The following is a 13,477-nucleotide window of genomic DNA, read 5'->3' as shown; positions in this document are numbered from 1 at the left end:
GGCAGCGCTAAAAAACTGCCTGCTTCATCCTACACACTGTCGGCTTATTACCTCATTTTGGTCCAGCATTGGTGAACACTTCAACAAGATGATGAGCTGATATAAATCCATATGTTAAATATCAGTATTAGGGAACCATTCAACCACACTGTGCTCTGAAACACAGGGTCAAAAGACACAAAGTGCAACAAACAATGAAAATATAATGTTAAAAATATTTTAATCAATAAAAGCTAAATTATTCTTAATAATAAGTCAAATGTGTAAATGAATATAAAAGCTGAATACCAGATAAGTAAAACAAAGACAATAATGCAATGAGTAAGTATATGATAATAAAGAAACATTTTTACACTATACAATCAAATCTGGATGAAAATTCCAAAACCATCTCAGCTACAGATGAGGTTCTATTTTCATTTCCATTCGCCTCAAGACTGAGCTATTTGGGGTTTTTTTTGTTATCACCCAGCAACCAGTCAGCGGGGTCTGAATGAGCAGAGTGCTGAGGAGTTCTGACAGTGCTTGAGAGGTCACGCTAAGGTCAGCGATGAACTCGCTGATGATGTGTCTGCTGATGGGAAAATGATCCTGAAGACCATTTTATTGTTGGAAATGCTCTCAGTGATGAGGGAAGTAATAAGCTCTGAGGTAAAGAGGAAACAGCCATGAGCTGCATGTGAACAAACTCAAGAAAATCCCCAGGAGGGCGTCTGTATTTATGCTGCAGATAGATAGATAGATAGATAGATAGATAGATAGATAGATAGATAGATAGATAGATAGATAGATAGATAGATAGATAGATAGATAGATAGATAGATAGATAGATAGATAGATAGATAGATAGATAGATAGATAGATAGATAGATAGATAGATAGATAGATAGATAGATAGATAGATAGATAGATAGATAGATAGATAGATAGATAGATAGATAGATAGATAGATAGATAGATAGATAGATAGATAGATAGATAGATAGATAGATAGATAGATAGATAGATAGATAGATAGATAGATAGATAGATAGATAGTGTTAAGGAATCATGGCTATTTTTGATGGTTTAATATAGTTAAGCTAATGCCATGTATGTTTAAGTAGACCAACATTCCTTTGGACAAAAGCAGATGCAAGCAGGAGTTCACAGATAAACATTTTTCTGGCAAGGTTGTAACTTAGAGCAACCATAAAACACTATGCTCTTGAAAGGTTTTAAATTAGGAGGCCATAAAGAATATCTTCCCCGGCTCGCAGGTCAGAGGTCGGGGGTTTCCCAGGAGCTCAGAGCTGCATCTGGAGTTGATCACAACTTAGGAATCTTGGAAAACACTTAGTTTAATTTCTGATATACCTCTTAATATTAATAGCAATAGTGTGTTAGATTAAAGTATATTACCCAAGCTACAAGTACTAATCTAGTAAATCGAATGTATTTGAAAATGTACTAACTATGACAATATCGGAATCAAAAGAGAATGATTTGAATGTTATGTTTTACAGGTTAAAAAAGACTTCTATCTCATTATTGTTTGTGATAAAGCAAAGGGTCAAATCTTTGGAGAAGCTGACTGCAGAGGAGCAAGATAGGTTTTGTGAAAATAACTTATAACTTTAATAACTAAAATGACTCTTGATATTTGTCATTAAAACTCAGGGGAAGGTCTAAGTTTTTTTCCAAGGTCGCTCTTGGTTGGTCAAAACAGAGGTACGCCCTATTTGCATATATTAACAAAGAGAAACGCCTTCCCTAGAAAAAGGGAATGCGCAACAATAAAATTCAGACAACTGTCCTGTTATGCTTTTAAGCAACAGCTGTCTCCAAAGGATCCTTTGTTCTTTTTAATTCTTTTGTCTCAGGTAAAGAATGTATTTTTGTACTCTGAAGTTTTCTTGTTAAATTCATACGGTGTTTTCTATTGAATTAAACTCTGTATCTCTGTGACGTCATCGAGCCTCGCCGTCTGTTTTTTCCAGCCGTGACGGCATCCGCTTGCGATCCGGGCTAACAGGAGGAAAAGAGAGCCATGTTTTTTTTTTTTTTTCAAAATTTAAGCTAACCTAATAAATTTCCTCCTTAATAATAGATAGATAGATAGATAGATAGATAGATAGATAGATAGATAGATAGATAGATAGATAGATAGATAGATAGATAGATAGATAGATAGATAGATAGATAGATAGATAGATAGATAGATAGATAGATAGATAGATAGATAGATAGATAGATAGATAGATAGATAGATAGATAGATAGATAGATAGATAGATAGATAGATAGATAGATAGATAGATAGATAGATAGATAGATTAGGAAAAGCTCTGACTGATCTCAGCACTGTGATCTACACTCTGGGATCAAGCTAATTAACCTTCAAACAAAGGGTGGAGTCTCAGAGAAAGGGTTTGGAGTATGTGTATGTGCGGGGGGTGGGGTGTGTGTGTGTGTGTGTGTGTGTGTGAAGAGAGAGAGAAGTGTGAGTGTTGAAGAGATAAATGGCTGACATGACTGGGTGGGGAAAATAAACAAGGCAAAGGTTAATCATGCTGACAGCCTTCATCAACTGTTTTCTTATTGTACGGCCAGAATGGAGTTTGGAGAGCAGATCCTGGTGAACAGAGTGAATTATACGTGAACGGTTCCTTATCAAGTCCTAAGGCACAGGCAGCAGCTCCAGTAATCATGTATTGATCCTGGTCTTCTGTCATCCCGCAGTGCAGATTTATCTTATCTGTGTGTTCAGAGTTCTTTCATTAGAAACACTGGTACATTAGGTGTTAGGTTCTATTTAAAATAGTTTTAAAGATGTAGGTAGCAATATGCTTTAAGGGTTTTGTGTCATTTCTAATTTAACGTCTCTTACCACTGGGATGGCTCGGTTTTCGAGTCCTTCCCATATCGGCTCAACAGGGCCAAAAGGCCGGAGTCCACCCTGACGACTCTGATGGCTCAAATTAGCATCCCTTCTTCAATTGTAAATGTGGTCGTTGACCGTCAGGCCAGAAGGTGGGAATGTGAATAGTCCATGTTGGGGGTGGGTATCTATGATACCTGCAGGAGATCAGGTCTCCTGTAGGTAGTGCTCTTCAGTTTAGTTTTGAAGCATACATGAAGTGTTTTTGGAGAGATGTGACCTTTTGCAGCTGATCCATGATGTTGTGCTGCATTATCCAGGTCATTTTGCCAAATGTACATAGAGTTTGCAAAACATAGAATCTGTTTCAAAAAATATGCAAAGGTTTTTCTAAAAGAAATTAGTAATGTTTCTCTTTGAAATAAAGCTAAGAGGGTATAACATGACAGTTTAGAAATAAACTAACCAAATTAATTGTGTTGATCCACCTCAAAAAAATCATGCAAAAAGTGTAAGCAAAAGAAATCTGGGAGACTTAGCACATGCAAATTTGCATGCAGCCTTTTGTGCTGTGGAGGATAAATAGGTGACTGCTTCACCTATTTAGTTCACAAGAACTAATGGCATTTATTTCAGTCATAATCTTGCGGGGGGTGACCAAGGTTCCATCACTATGTGACAGCTGGTCAGCAAACCTGGCAAACATGATTGACATGGCAGCACTGAATGCACATGTGCTTTATCAGGCATGCATTGGGGTGCAGGAGAGACGGGTGGACTTCCTGGTTGAGCTTGCAAAAGAGTTGGGTAACTCTCATGTGAGTGAGAAGAAGGCACACAAGGAGAAACTGCTTCGGCAACAACCTTCCACACCCAGCTCAGGCAAAAGGGCGAAGTGTCAGGTCAACCATCGATGCAGGATGCGTGTCCTGAGGCCGAAACATCATCAGTGACCCCTCACACCCCCACCATGGACTGTTCTCCCTGCTGCCCTCTGGAAAGAGGTTCTGCAGCATCCGGTGCAGGCCCACCTGGTTCCGAAACAGCTTTTTCCTACTTGCCATCAGACTGCTGAACTCTTAACTGGACTTTATATTTTATATTTAGATTTATATTCATATTTTATACTGTTGAAAATGACAACAAAGTCAGTCGAAGTCGAAGTCGAAGTCTAAGGAACAATTGTGCAACTGTGAGATGCGTTGAGGCCATTACCAGGGTACTGATAAGGTAATGGCCCTATTTACAGAACAAAAGCACCTGCTAGATAAAATCCTTCAGGCCAGTTGGACTATCGAAGCCGATATAGGTATACGTCAAAGTGGACTAACTCAAGCCATTCGGTGAAAGTAAAACAGTATTGGTCCCTTGAAGGACTTACACCAACGCTCTTATTTAAACTGCATTAAATTCCATTCGAGAAAGCAGGTAAGAGAACATCATTTAAATCCTGTGATATTTTCACATCCCGTCACTGCAAAACACAAGGTCTTAACAAGTGTTTTGTCTAGTTTCCAGTACAAAACTGACTTGGGTGAAACGCAAAAAGTGAACCTGGTGCCGCAAAGCCTCTTGGGGGGTTTTCTCATATAGCTTTGCACATCGGGATAGTTACTGTCTTTTATATTTTTTTACAAAACAGCTCAACTTTTGAGATTTGAGTGTCTGTTGGCTTTTAGTCTGGCCCGTGACGATAAATGACTGACCTGATGATTTTTAAAGTCAGACCTCAAAGGTCTGGCATGTTTTATATTTCTCCCTGTTCCAACACACTGAAGTTGTGCAGTATTCCACATTTCTGCAGAATACTGGTGAGAAGTTTGTTTTGTTTAAAAAAGATTGTTCTTTTCTCCTCTATGTTTTAAAATTTTTGCTAAGATAAAATTATTACTAAAAATGATCAAAACATGGGTTTAAAATCAAACGTGATTTTAATCCCATGTGTTATGTACACATACTGTATGTATACATATGCACACATATTTATGCAATATGTATGAAATACTGCATAAAATAGTTAATATTAGAACAGAATAGAAATTTTCTTTATTGTCCTAAATTGGGAAAATTTAAGTGCAACAGCAGCATCAAGATATGTAAGTTCATACAAAAGATCAAGAAAGAGTTAAAAAAAAATAGAAAAGCAAGATTTACAATAATAATATTATACTGCACAAGAATATAAACAAAAAAATACTGTGAAGTTATCAGAATAGAAATAGCATAATTTTATAAAATTTTAGGTTAAACAAATGGACAGGTTATTTGTCATCCGTGCATTTTAAGAGGATTTAATCTGGTATTTTATGACAAAATACACTGAAGATTGTTATGTCACAAAATATAATATAGGTCAAGTATAAAGAAATTTTCCAAGCTGTTTCTTGTAGCAAGAAGATCCTGGTTTCTATTTCTGATTCGGTTTTTCTCCCCGTTGATGTTTGAGGTTCTATCTAACGCAGGTCTGCTCTGGCTCCTGTATACGATCACATCTAATGAGCCTCACTGGCCTGTGAAGGCTGCTGGCAGGAAATGTGTAAAGCCAGAATTTTTAAACGACAAGAGGAAAAATGTTGCTGTTGTGCCGGAGCGGCCGCTGAGTTGAATAAAAATCAGCACAGCAACACAGGAGCACTGAAGGCATGATGCCGAATCTGTAGCCTTCATCTTCTATGAACAAAAGTCTGACATGAAGCTGAGGTGGATGAAGACGGTTCAGCCTCAGCCGCCGTACAGAGAAGTGTGTGTTTTCTGCCTCTCTTTTATTATTCATGACATGCTGGAGGGCTGCCCGTCCACACACATCGGCATGTTGTGTGTGGACCGGCAGCCCAACCTTACCTTTGACCCCGTACCACACAGCCAGCGGTGAGTCCGGCCGTGATTCAGAGCTGCGCTACGTGTGGATGTGTTGGGACGTCATCTGCAGCCTCAGCTCATGTGCTGCCTCCATCTGTTGGGATAATAATAATTATTGTTGTTATATGCTGCAGAGACGCAATGTGCACACACGGACAAAATTGTTGGTGCTCCTATGGGACTGAAAACCCCACGATGGACAGTCAAATAATAAAAGACGATAATGAATAAAGACTTGCTGAAAATGAATCAGTGAAATTCCAGGAACTCAACATTCGTGGTGCCTCTTCATAAAACAGCAATTCAATGAATGTCTCAGGATATACCAAGGTCCTGATCTGCTCATTTATCTGCCTGACCCTTCAAAGTGCTGACAGAGCTGGAAGACAGAGCAAAGCTGCCCGACCCTGACACATGACACAGGTAATGGATAGGAAGGTGAAATCTGTAGGCTGCACAGTAAAGCCAGTGAGAATCAACCAAGAGAGATTGTATAGACTACAGATGACTTCAGTGAACCCAAACCCGCCTGGTCTGCGCAGGACTTCCATCTGGATGCTGGCACCCATCCTGTTCTGCTTCCTGCAGGTGCCAGCAGGGTTGAACATTGTTGCCGTTTTCTGTAATTGGTGCGCAGGTGCAGACAAAGGATTTAGTGGTGCGTCAAAAAGGAGCAGTTGATGATGAATCAGGATTGGCAGAACGGATTGTTGTCGAGCCTTTTTGAGTTGTTTGTCATCCGTTGACCACCAGTAGGAGCCACAACGCCAGCAGATTAAATGCGCGCAAAAGGTGATGAAGGCTGGCATTACTGTCTGTAGAGCAGGAGAGAGGAGAAGGGCATACTGGACACTTTTTACATTGGCAAGTTCATCATACACTTAGGTTAAAAAAATACACCTGAATTTCATCCATGTGGAAAACAGGCCATGTTGGGATGCAGATCATTATATTTTCATCTGTACATAATTGGGTTTGTTAGATTACATTCCTATATTTACATTTTTTGATCTCTCTATGGGGCCCATGTTTCTTTTGACATTATTGTAAATAGTTAAGAGTTCTCTTGAAAACTCTCAGTGTTTCTCTGGTTGGTTTATGCAATGCCTGACACTAATACTAATTTTTAAAGCCTCAAAATGTAATGTAATCACTTTTATCTTCATAATCTAGACCAGGGGTGGGCACTCCTGGTCCTCGAGGGCCGGTGTCCTGCAACTCTTAGATGTCTCCCTGGTCCAACACACCTGAATCCAACAGCTGAATCTCCTCCTAAGTGCAGTCAAGTTCTCCAGAGTCCTGTTAACGACCTCATTATTTGACTCAGGTGTGTTGAAGTAGAGATGCATCTAAAAGTTGCAGGACACCGGCCCTCGAGGACCAGGAGTGCCCACCCCTGATCTAGACCTTGTGCTGCCATATTGCACCGAGTGTGAAGAAAATAACCTTGTTCTACCTGACCATTTTTAAATAAGCTTTGAGTTTTTCCTGAGTACTCCAAACCAACGAGAAAATGTCATTATAATGTCACTAACATGATAAAACTACTTACCTTATTTGAAAAGATGAGCTACTGCTGTGCTTTCATTCTCTGTACTCAAAAGATTTTAATAATAAATATTTCTCACAGTCCTATAAATGCAGATTTGCCAGCCTTTAGTTACATAGATCTGTTTATTACCATTCAGTGATTTGGAGGCAGCAGACGTCCATCTCCAGCCCCTCACTCTCGGGCCCCTCCTCCCCAGAAACGTTGGAGTCATCGATGTTTCCTGAGCAACATGGCTCAGAAAAATATGGTTGCAGTCTTTCAGTAGAAGCAGCTCCCTCTTCTTCATCCCTCCATCAAGCTTCTTCCTCCAAAACCACAGATAAATCGTTCACATCTTCACTGAAATCCTCACAACCTCCTCCACTTCTGTGTACTGAGGGTAGTTGTTTAAGGTTTGACTTACCCTGATTACATCAGAAGATGGCGCCGGCATATGACCCAGTTATTACAGAAGGAAACCACGACACTTCATTTATGGTATTCTGTGAGAAATATTTATTATGAAAAGCTTTTGTGTACTCAGAATAAAAGCACAGGAGTTCATTTATTTAAGTTGTGTGAGTGGTTTAATGGTGTCAGTGACACTTTAAACATTTCCACAGATCACTGCATTGGCTCTTCTTCAGCAACCTTTTCAAACAGAGCAGCTGCAGCTCATGTTGCTGGTACTGCAGGTTATCAATGGGCTGAGCCTTAATCAATGGTGAACACGGCTTATCTCGATGTCAGCAGCAGGAAAAGGACAAAGCTGGATCAATTACAGTGACAGCTGGGAGGAAACGTGTCAGTTTGGCCCAGAGGAATATCAGAAGGAGAAGGCTGGAGGTAAACCGTTTCTGGGACCACCTGCACACACGGGCAGAGATATTTCTACACACTAATATTTGCACATTTTTATAAAACATGGAGGTGTAGCAACCTGTTATGACTAGTACATGTTGTTATAAACAGAACAATGCTGGCAGCAGCCAGGCCAGCTGACAGCTTTGCCTCTTGGTATTCTGTTACTAGTGGGAAATGAATTCATATTGACCATTTAAAGACATGATTTATAATATATTCTGCCTCATTCTTTCCTCTTCTTCTTCCTTCTTCTTCACTCCTCCCCCCACCTCCACTCCTCTATCTGTTTGTTCCGCTTGTTGGAATCAGTTCTAGAAGATATTCCTTCTGTAAAAAGCTAGTCGTTACTGCTGTTAGAGTTGATCATTTAAATAAAATAGGAAATCAAACAAATATATCTTTTTTCAATACATTTTAAAGGTCTCAATTTACCACTGGTTGCACTAATTACATGAGGAAATCGTAGTAAAATTTAAATAAAAACAAATATTTTGACATAAACACTGAGCTGAGTGCTGTGAGTGTGTGTGTGGGGGGAGGGGGGGCGTGTCGGCGTGTGTGTGTCCTCCTTTTCTCCTGCAGGGTGAGTAAGGCAGGTGTAGCTCCAGCTGCAGACTATCAGCCTATCAGGATGTGCCTTTAAATAGGAGCTGGATTCCTGTGGCAGACACCAGGCGGTTCTCCAACATCTCGTGGTAACCTGACCGCAGCTGGAAATTTCAGTCAGACTACCAACCTGGTTCCTGTGCTGTCGTCCAGATTCCTCGTTCAGTGAACACCCTCCTCACAGCCGACCTCTGGCTCAGAGGAAAGACGTTTCTTCCAGGGTCATCCTCGTCGTTCCTGCATGTTGATCTCATGCGGTTCCCTTTACTCTTTCCTCATCTTCTTCTCCATCAGTGCAATCTCACACCAGCCTTCGCCTCCTGCCATCAGTTCTCCTGACGGTTCCTGTCGCTGCAAATAAAACTTCTTACTTACCTTAATAGTGTCTGTAACTGTCATCTGCACCAGAGTCTAGAATAACCAACAAGACAGATTTGTTTAAGAGGTTACATTACAGTTTTCTCATTTATAAACATCAATTTTGGGCCTTTGTAATTTATTGAATGGTGTCACTTTTGACTTTCCATACATGCTAAGTGTTTCATTGAACAAGAACCGCCTGCCTTGCTACTTCAAAATAAAAGTCCAAAGAGGAACCAGTTAACTCGCTTCTCCTTAAAAATAAATGCACAAAGATTTATCATTCCTAACAGTGGTGAAGAAAAGAAAGATTTGGACGTTCCATACAGACCGTCCCCAGTTAATCAAAGAGTTGCCCCAGTGAAGGACTGGTTTCCCATTGAGAATCTAAGGCTGCTTAACTAGGACGTAAATTTGGGTTTGGTAAGCCCATCCCAGTGACCTGCAGCTTCCTGTCGGATTTATTGTCTCTGCATGCAGCTGGAACCAGATGTTTACATTCACTGGATGATAAACATATAACGGTTCCTCTGTCTGGCACAAAATCTAATTAAACTTTTCCTGTTTTAGGGCTTTTTTTCTATATGACTGAGGATATTTACATACATTCCTTAGTATCTGATCGATCACTCTTTAAAGCTGTGCGTCTTGGATCAGAGATTATTCCATAAACTCAGATTTTGATGTCACAAAAAGAAGCAGTGTGTTAAAGTGTCGCCTTAAAATACATGGCAGGTCTGCCTTCAATTCACTCTGGTTTAGTTTTTTTAAACTCCTTAAACTAATAGTTATCTTAGTGTATGTAAACTTAAGAATTTTAAAAAGCAGGAAAGGTTATTTACAAAATGAGTTATGAAAAACCCCGCAGTCACATGGAACTGTTTTCAGATTGTTTTTATTCACAGAAACGCAAAGAAAAACATTATTTTTGCTGCTCTAGACATGTAAAGTGGTGTTAAACAGAGAAAATGGGAACGTCCACAACTTTGAACAACAAAGCTGGATGTTTAGTAGAACTCTTTGCAACTGTGGCAGAAGTTTTTTTTATGTTTTACTGCAGCACCACCACTGAGATTATCCATCACTGCTGTTACATATGACTCTTTTAGGATTATAGTTCATTTTAGAGGCTTTTTCTAGGTCCGGATGATATACGAGAAAGCAATTTTCACTCTGGAACCTTTTTGTGTTTTTTTAAAAAGCATTTTAGTTCTTCTGAAACAGTTCTTTTGTAGACACGGTGTACAGACAGACAGTTCAAAACTTTTCCTTTTTAGAAAAAAAGAACATTCCTAGGGAACAGAGTTGAAATCCTAACTGACCTAAAGCAGAAAAAAAATGGTCTGAATTCATGTCAGACAGGGAGAATCTTTATATTCAGTAAAATTCTGGTTTCAGCTGGAACTCCTGCATCATTCAGTCTCCTCTGCTCCAGTTGGTGAAGCTCTAACCCATAACGTCATTTTGCTGTAAATCACTCTTCTTCCAACTCAGTCACTCCAGGAGGTGGGCTTCATTGTTTTTAACAATGATGTTTATCAGATAAAATACTTTAAAAAAAATCTCTGTCATAAGCTTTGCTGACACAAAGTCATGACTTTCAATTAGCCGATTGAATTAACTGATGAGATGTTTTAAGGGACAAAAGAAATGAACCACATGGATTTAATTAGGAGTTATTTAACTTTGCAACATGAGGTGACTCCATGTTTTAAGGAACGGTTGGCAGCCAGGGCTGTGGGTCAGCGTTGGTGAGCTGTCCCAATACGAGCTGCTGAAGGGTGTGTGTGTGTGGGGGTGTGTGTGTGTGTGTGTGAGGACAGAGTGTGGGTGTAAAGAGGAAGTAGGCTAGGAGGCAAATGAGAGAAAAAGAGGCGCTGAAGGTGACCTAATATCAGAGAGTGAAGCACAGATTTATAGTGGAGGACGGGATTTTTGGAAGGACATCCAAGTCAGACTGAAGATCAGCAGCAGCCAGTGTGTGGATGTTTAAAGCCCTATTTGGATGTTGTCAAAACCTCCGCCGTACAAATGCTCAGCATCCAGCAGTGTGTACACCAAGCTACGTTTATGAGTCGTCGTAAAGTCATTTGTGGATTTTCTGTGTTAACCAGATTCCTTCCTGTAACCTGATGTATTCTGCATAACTTCTTTTTGTCAGATTCTTTCTGAGTCATGCTAAAACCCGCTGGCATTTATCCGTCTTGTTTTACTGATGGTACGTTCATTCTCCCATGAGACTGAGTGAGGAGTAGGTTCAGCACCTGCTCATCCCCGGTCTCATCTCCCCCTCCTGTTATCGTTTTACACGCAACATTAAGCAGGAAGACATTGTGTCTGCTTTGCAGTGATTACTGCACTGATGATGTCCCAGAGCAGCAGGAAGACTCATAAAAAATCACATTCAGACTCTAGAGAGCAGCAGGACTTACATTAGGAGACGTGATCGCAGCCAAATTCTGGTAAGTCCGATATGTCTCCACTTACAAACTGACAATTAAATATACGCCTGTCAGTGACATGGAGCAGGACAGCATGCTCTCCGCTTCACTTTCAGGTTTTAAAGGTGAAATGACATAAATCATTTCATTGTGTGTCCAAACTGTTGATCTATCATCATTTATTGCAACCATCACATTAGATTCCTTTCATTATGACAATTGAAAGGCTGCGCAGTTGGTAGCACTGTTGCCTTGCAGCAAGAAGGTCCTGGGTTCGATTCCCGGCTCGGGGTCTTTCTGCATGGAGTTAGCATGTTCTCCCTGTGCATGCGTGAGTTCTCAGTAATTATCAGAAATATCTAATTAAAACATGGTTTTCATATCAATGTTCAATTTCAGTCCTAAAGAACCAATTAATAAATGATATTACATAAAAACAAAACGACAACAAATTGACTTTCATAACAGGGCAAGCACATTTACTGAATAATAATAATAATAATAATAATAATAATAATAATAATAATAATAATAATAATAATAATAATAATGACAGTTGTAAATAACAACTAACAGCATCAGAATAACTGCCTTTTTTTTACAATATGTATCATGTAATAAATCATCTCAGTTATTTAGCAAAAAAATCAAATAAAAAACTTTCATAACAATAATAATACTATTAGTAATGGTAATAGTAACATCTCACAGAAGGAAAAGAGAAGCTCAACATGTTTCTGTTAATCCTCTTCTTCCCTCCACATTGTTAGTGTTACAGTTCTGTATTTATCTTTGAACTGGTTGATTAACTGTTGATCATGAGTCAGTATTATTAACTTGTGAAAGATCAACCTGAGCTTTTATTGAAATGCAACCGCTGCTCCTCCCTGTCCTTTGTGATCACAGTCATCGCTGTGTAAATCAGAGGACACACTCAGACACACAGATCAGTGTTTAGATCATCCATCCTCATCAATCTCACTCTTTAGACTCTGATGTTGCAGGGAGAGGTGGGAGGTGCAGAGTGTTGTCATGGCCTGAAACAGCATCTAAATATTTAATGCTCTCTCTGTAACAGCTGAGCACTGGGAGCCGGCTCCTGTAGCTAGACTAGATTTGTCAACCGGGTGTTTTTATATAGATTCAGAAGAGGCTCTTTGTTCTGTTTCATAATTGAAAACATTTGCTTTATGTTTTCATGCTGATTATGCAGACAAGTCATGCTTCAAAGAAAAATAATGAAGTCTCTCTCTCACAAGTGTTAAGAGCTCCAGTAACCCAACATGAAAGCAGCCACGTTTCTTAGATCATAGAACATGTTCTGTCACATCCTTCCAGCAAGTCTTCTGCTTCAGTCTGATGAAGAAATGACCAGAAATCAGAGAAGTTGAAGGTGCAGTATGGTGTAAATATAGGTTTTTGAGCTTTGCATCATGTTATAATGTTATTCCCTCCTCAACAACATACCTGGAAATGAGTGTTGTCTTGATTGTTTCATGGATGTTTGAGAAATCATTTAATCTCCATGGCAACCATTCAGCTGTGCAAAATACCTGGTGGGACCTAGCACCGCATTAGAGGATGAAGCTCCTCCTCAGAGCAGCTGATTCCAGGCGTCAGAGTTTCAGCCTCACAGAGCAGCAATTCCCCAAAACTCCCCCACTCAGCTCCTTCAGACTAGCCAGCAGCAAATAGCAAACACATCTGCTGGGTTCATTATATGAGCTACTTCTCAGATAAATGCTGTTTATACATACATTATGATATATATATATATATATATATATATATATCTTCCTCATCAAGAAGATGAGGAAGATCTCATATATGTAATTTTGTTAATCATTGCCTTTGCATTTATTTATAGTTTTCTCATAGCCAAACCAAACCTACTGTATGTCACAGCACACGTCTTTAGCATCTTTAACAGAACTAGTCTGTTTTTTTATTTTGTCCT

This window comes from Xiphophorus maculatus, chromosome 11, assembly GCF_002775205.1.
Source record: "Xiphophorus maculatus strain JP 163 A chromosome 11, X_maculatus-5.0-male, whole genome shotgun sequence".
NCBI classification, from domain to species: Eukaryota; Metazoa; Chordata; class Actinopteri; order Cyprinodontiformes; family Poeciliidae; genus Xiphophorus; species Xiphophorus maculatus.
The sequence above is the reverse complement of the archived record's forward strand: the minus strand, read 5'-3'. Positions refer to the sequence as shown.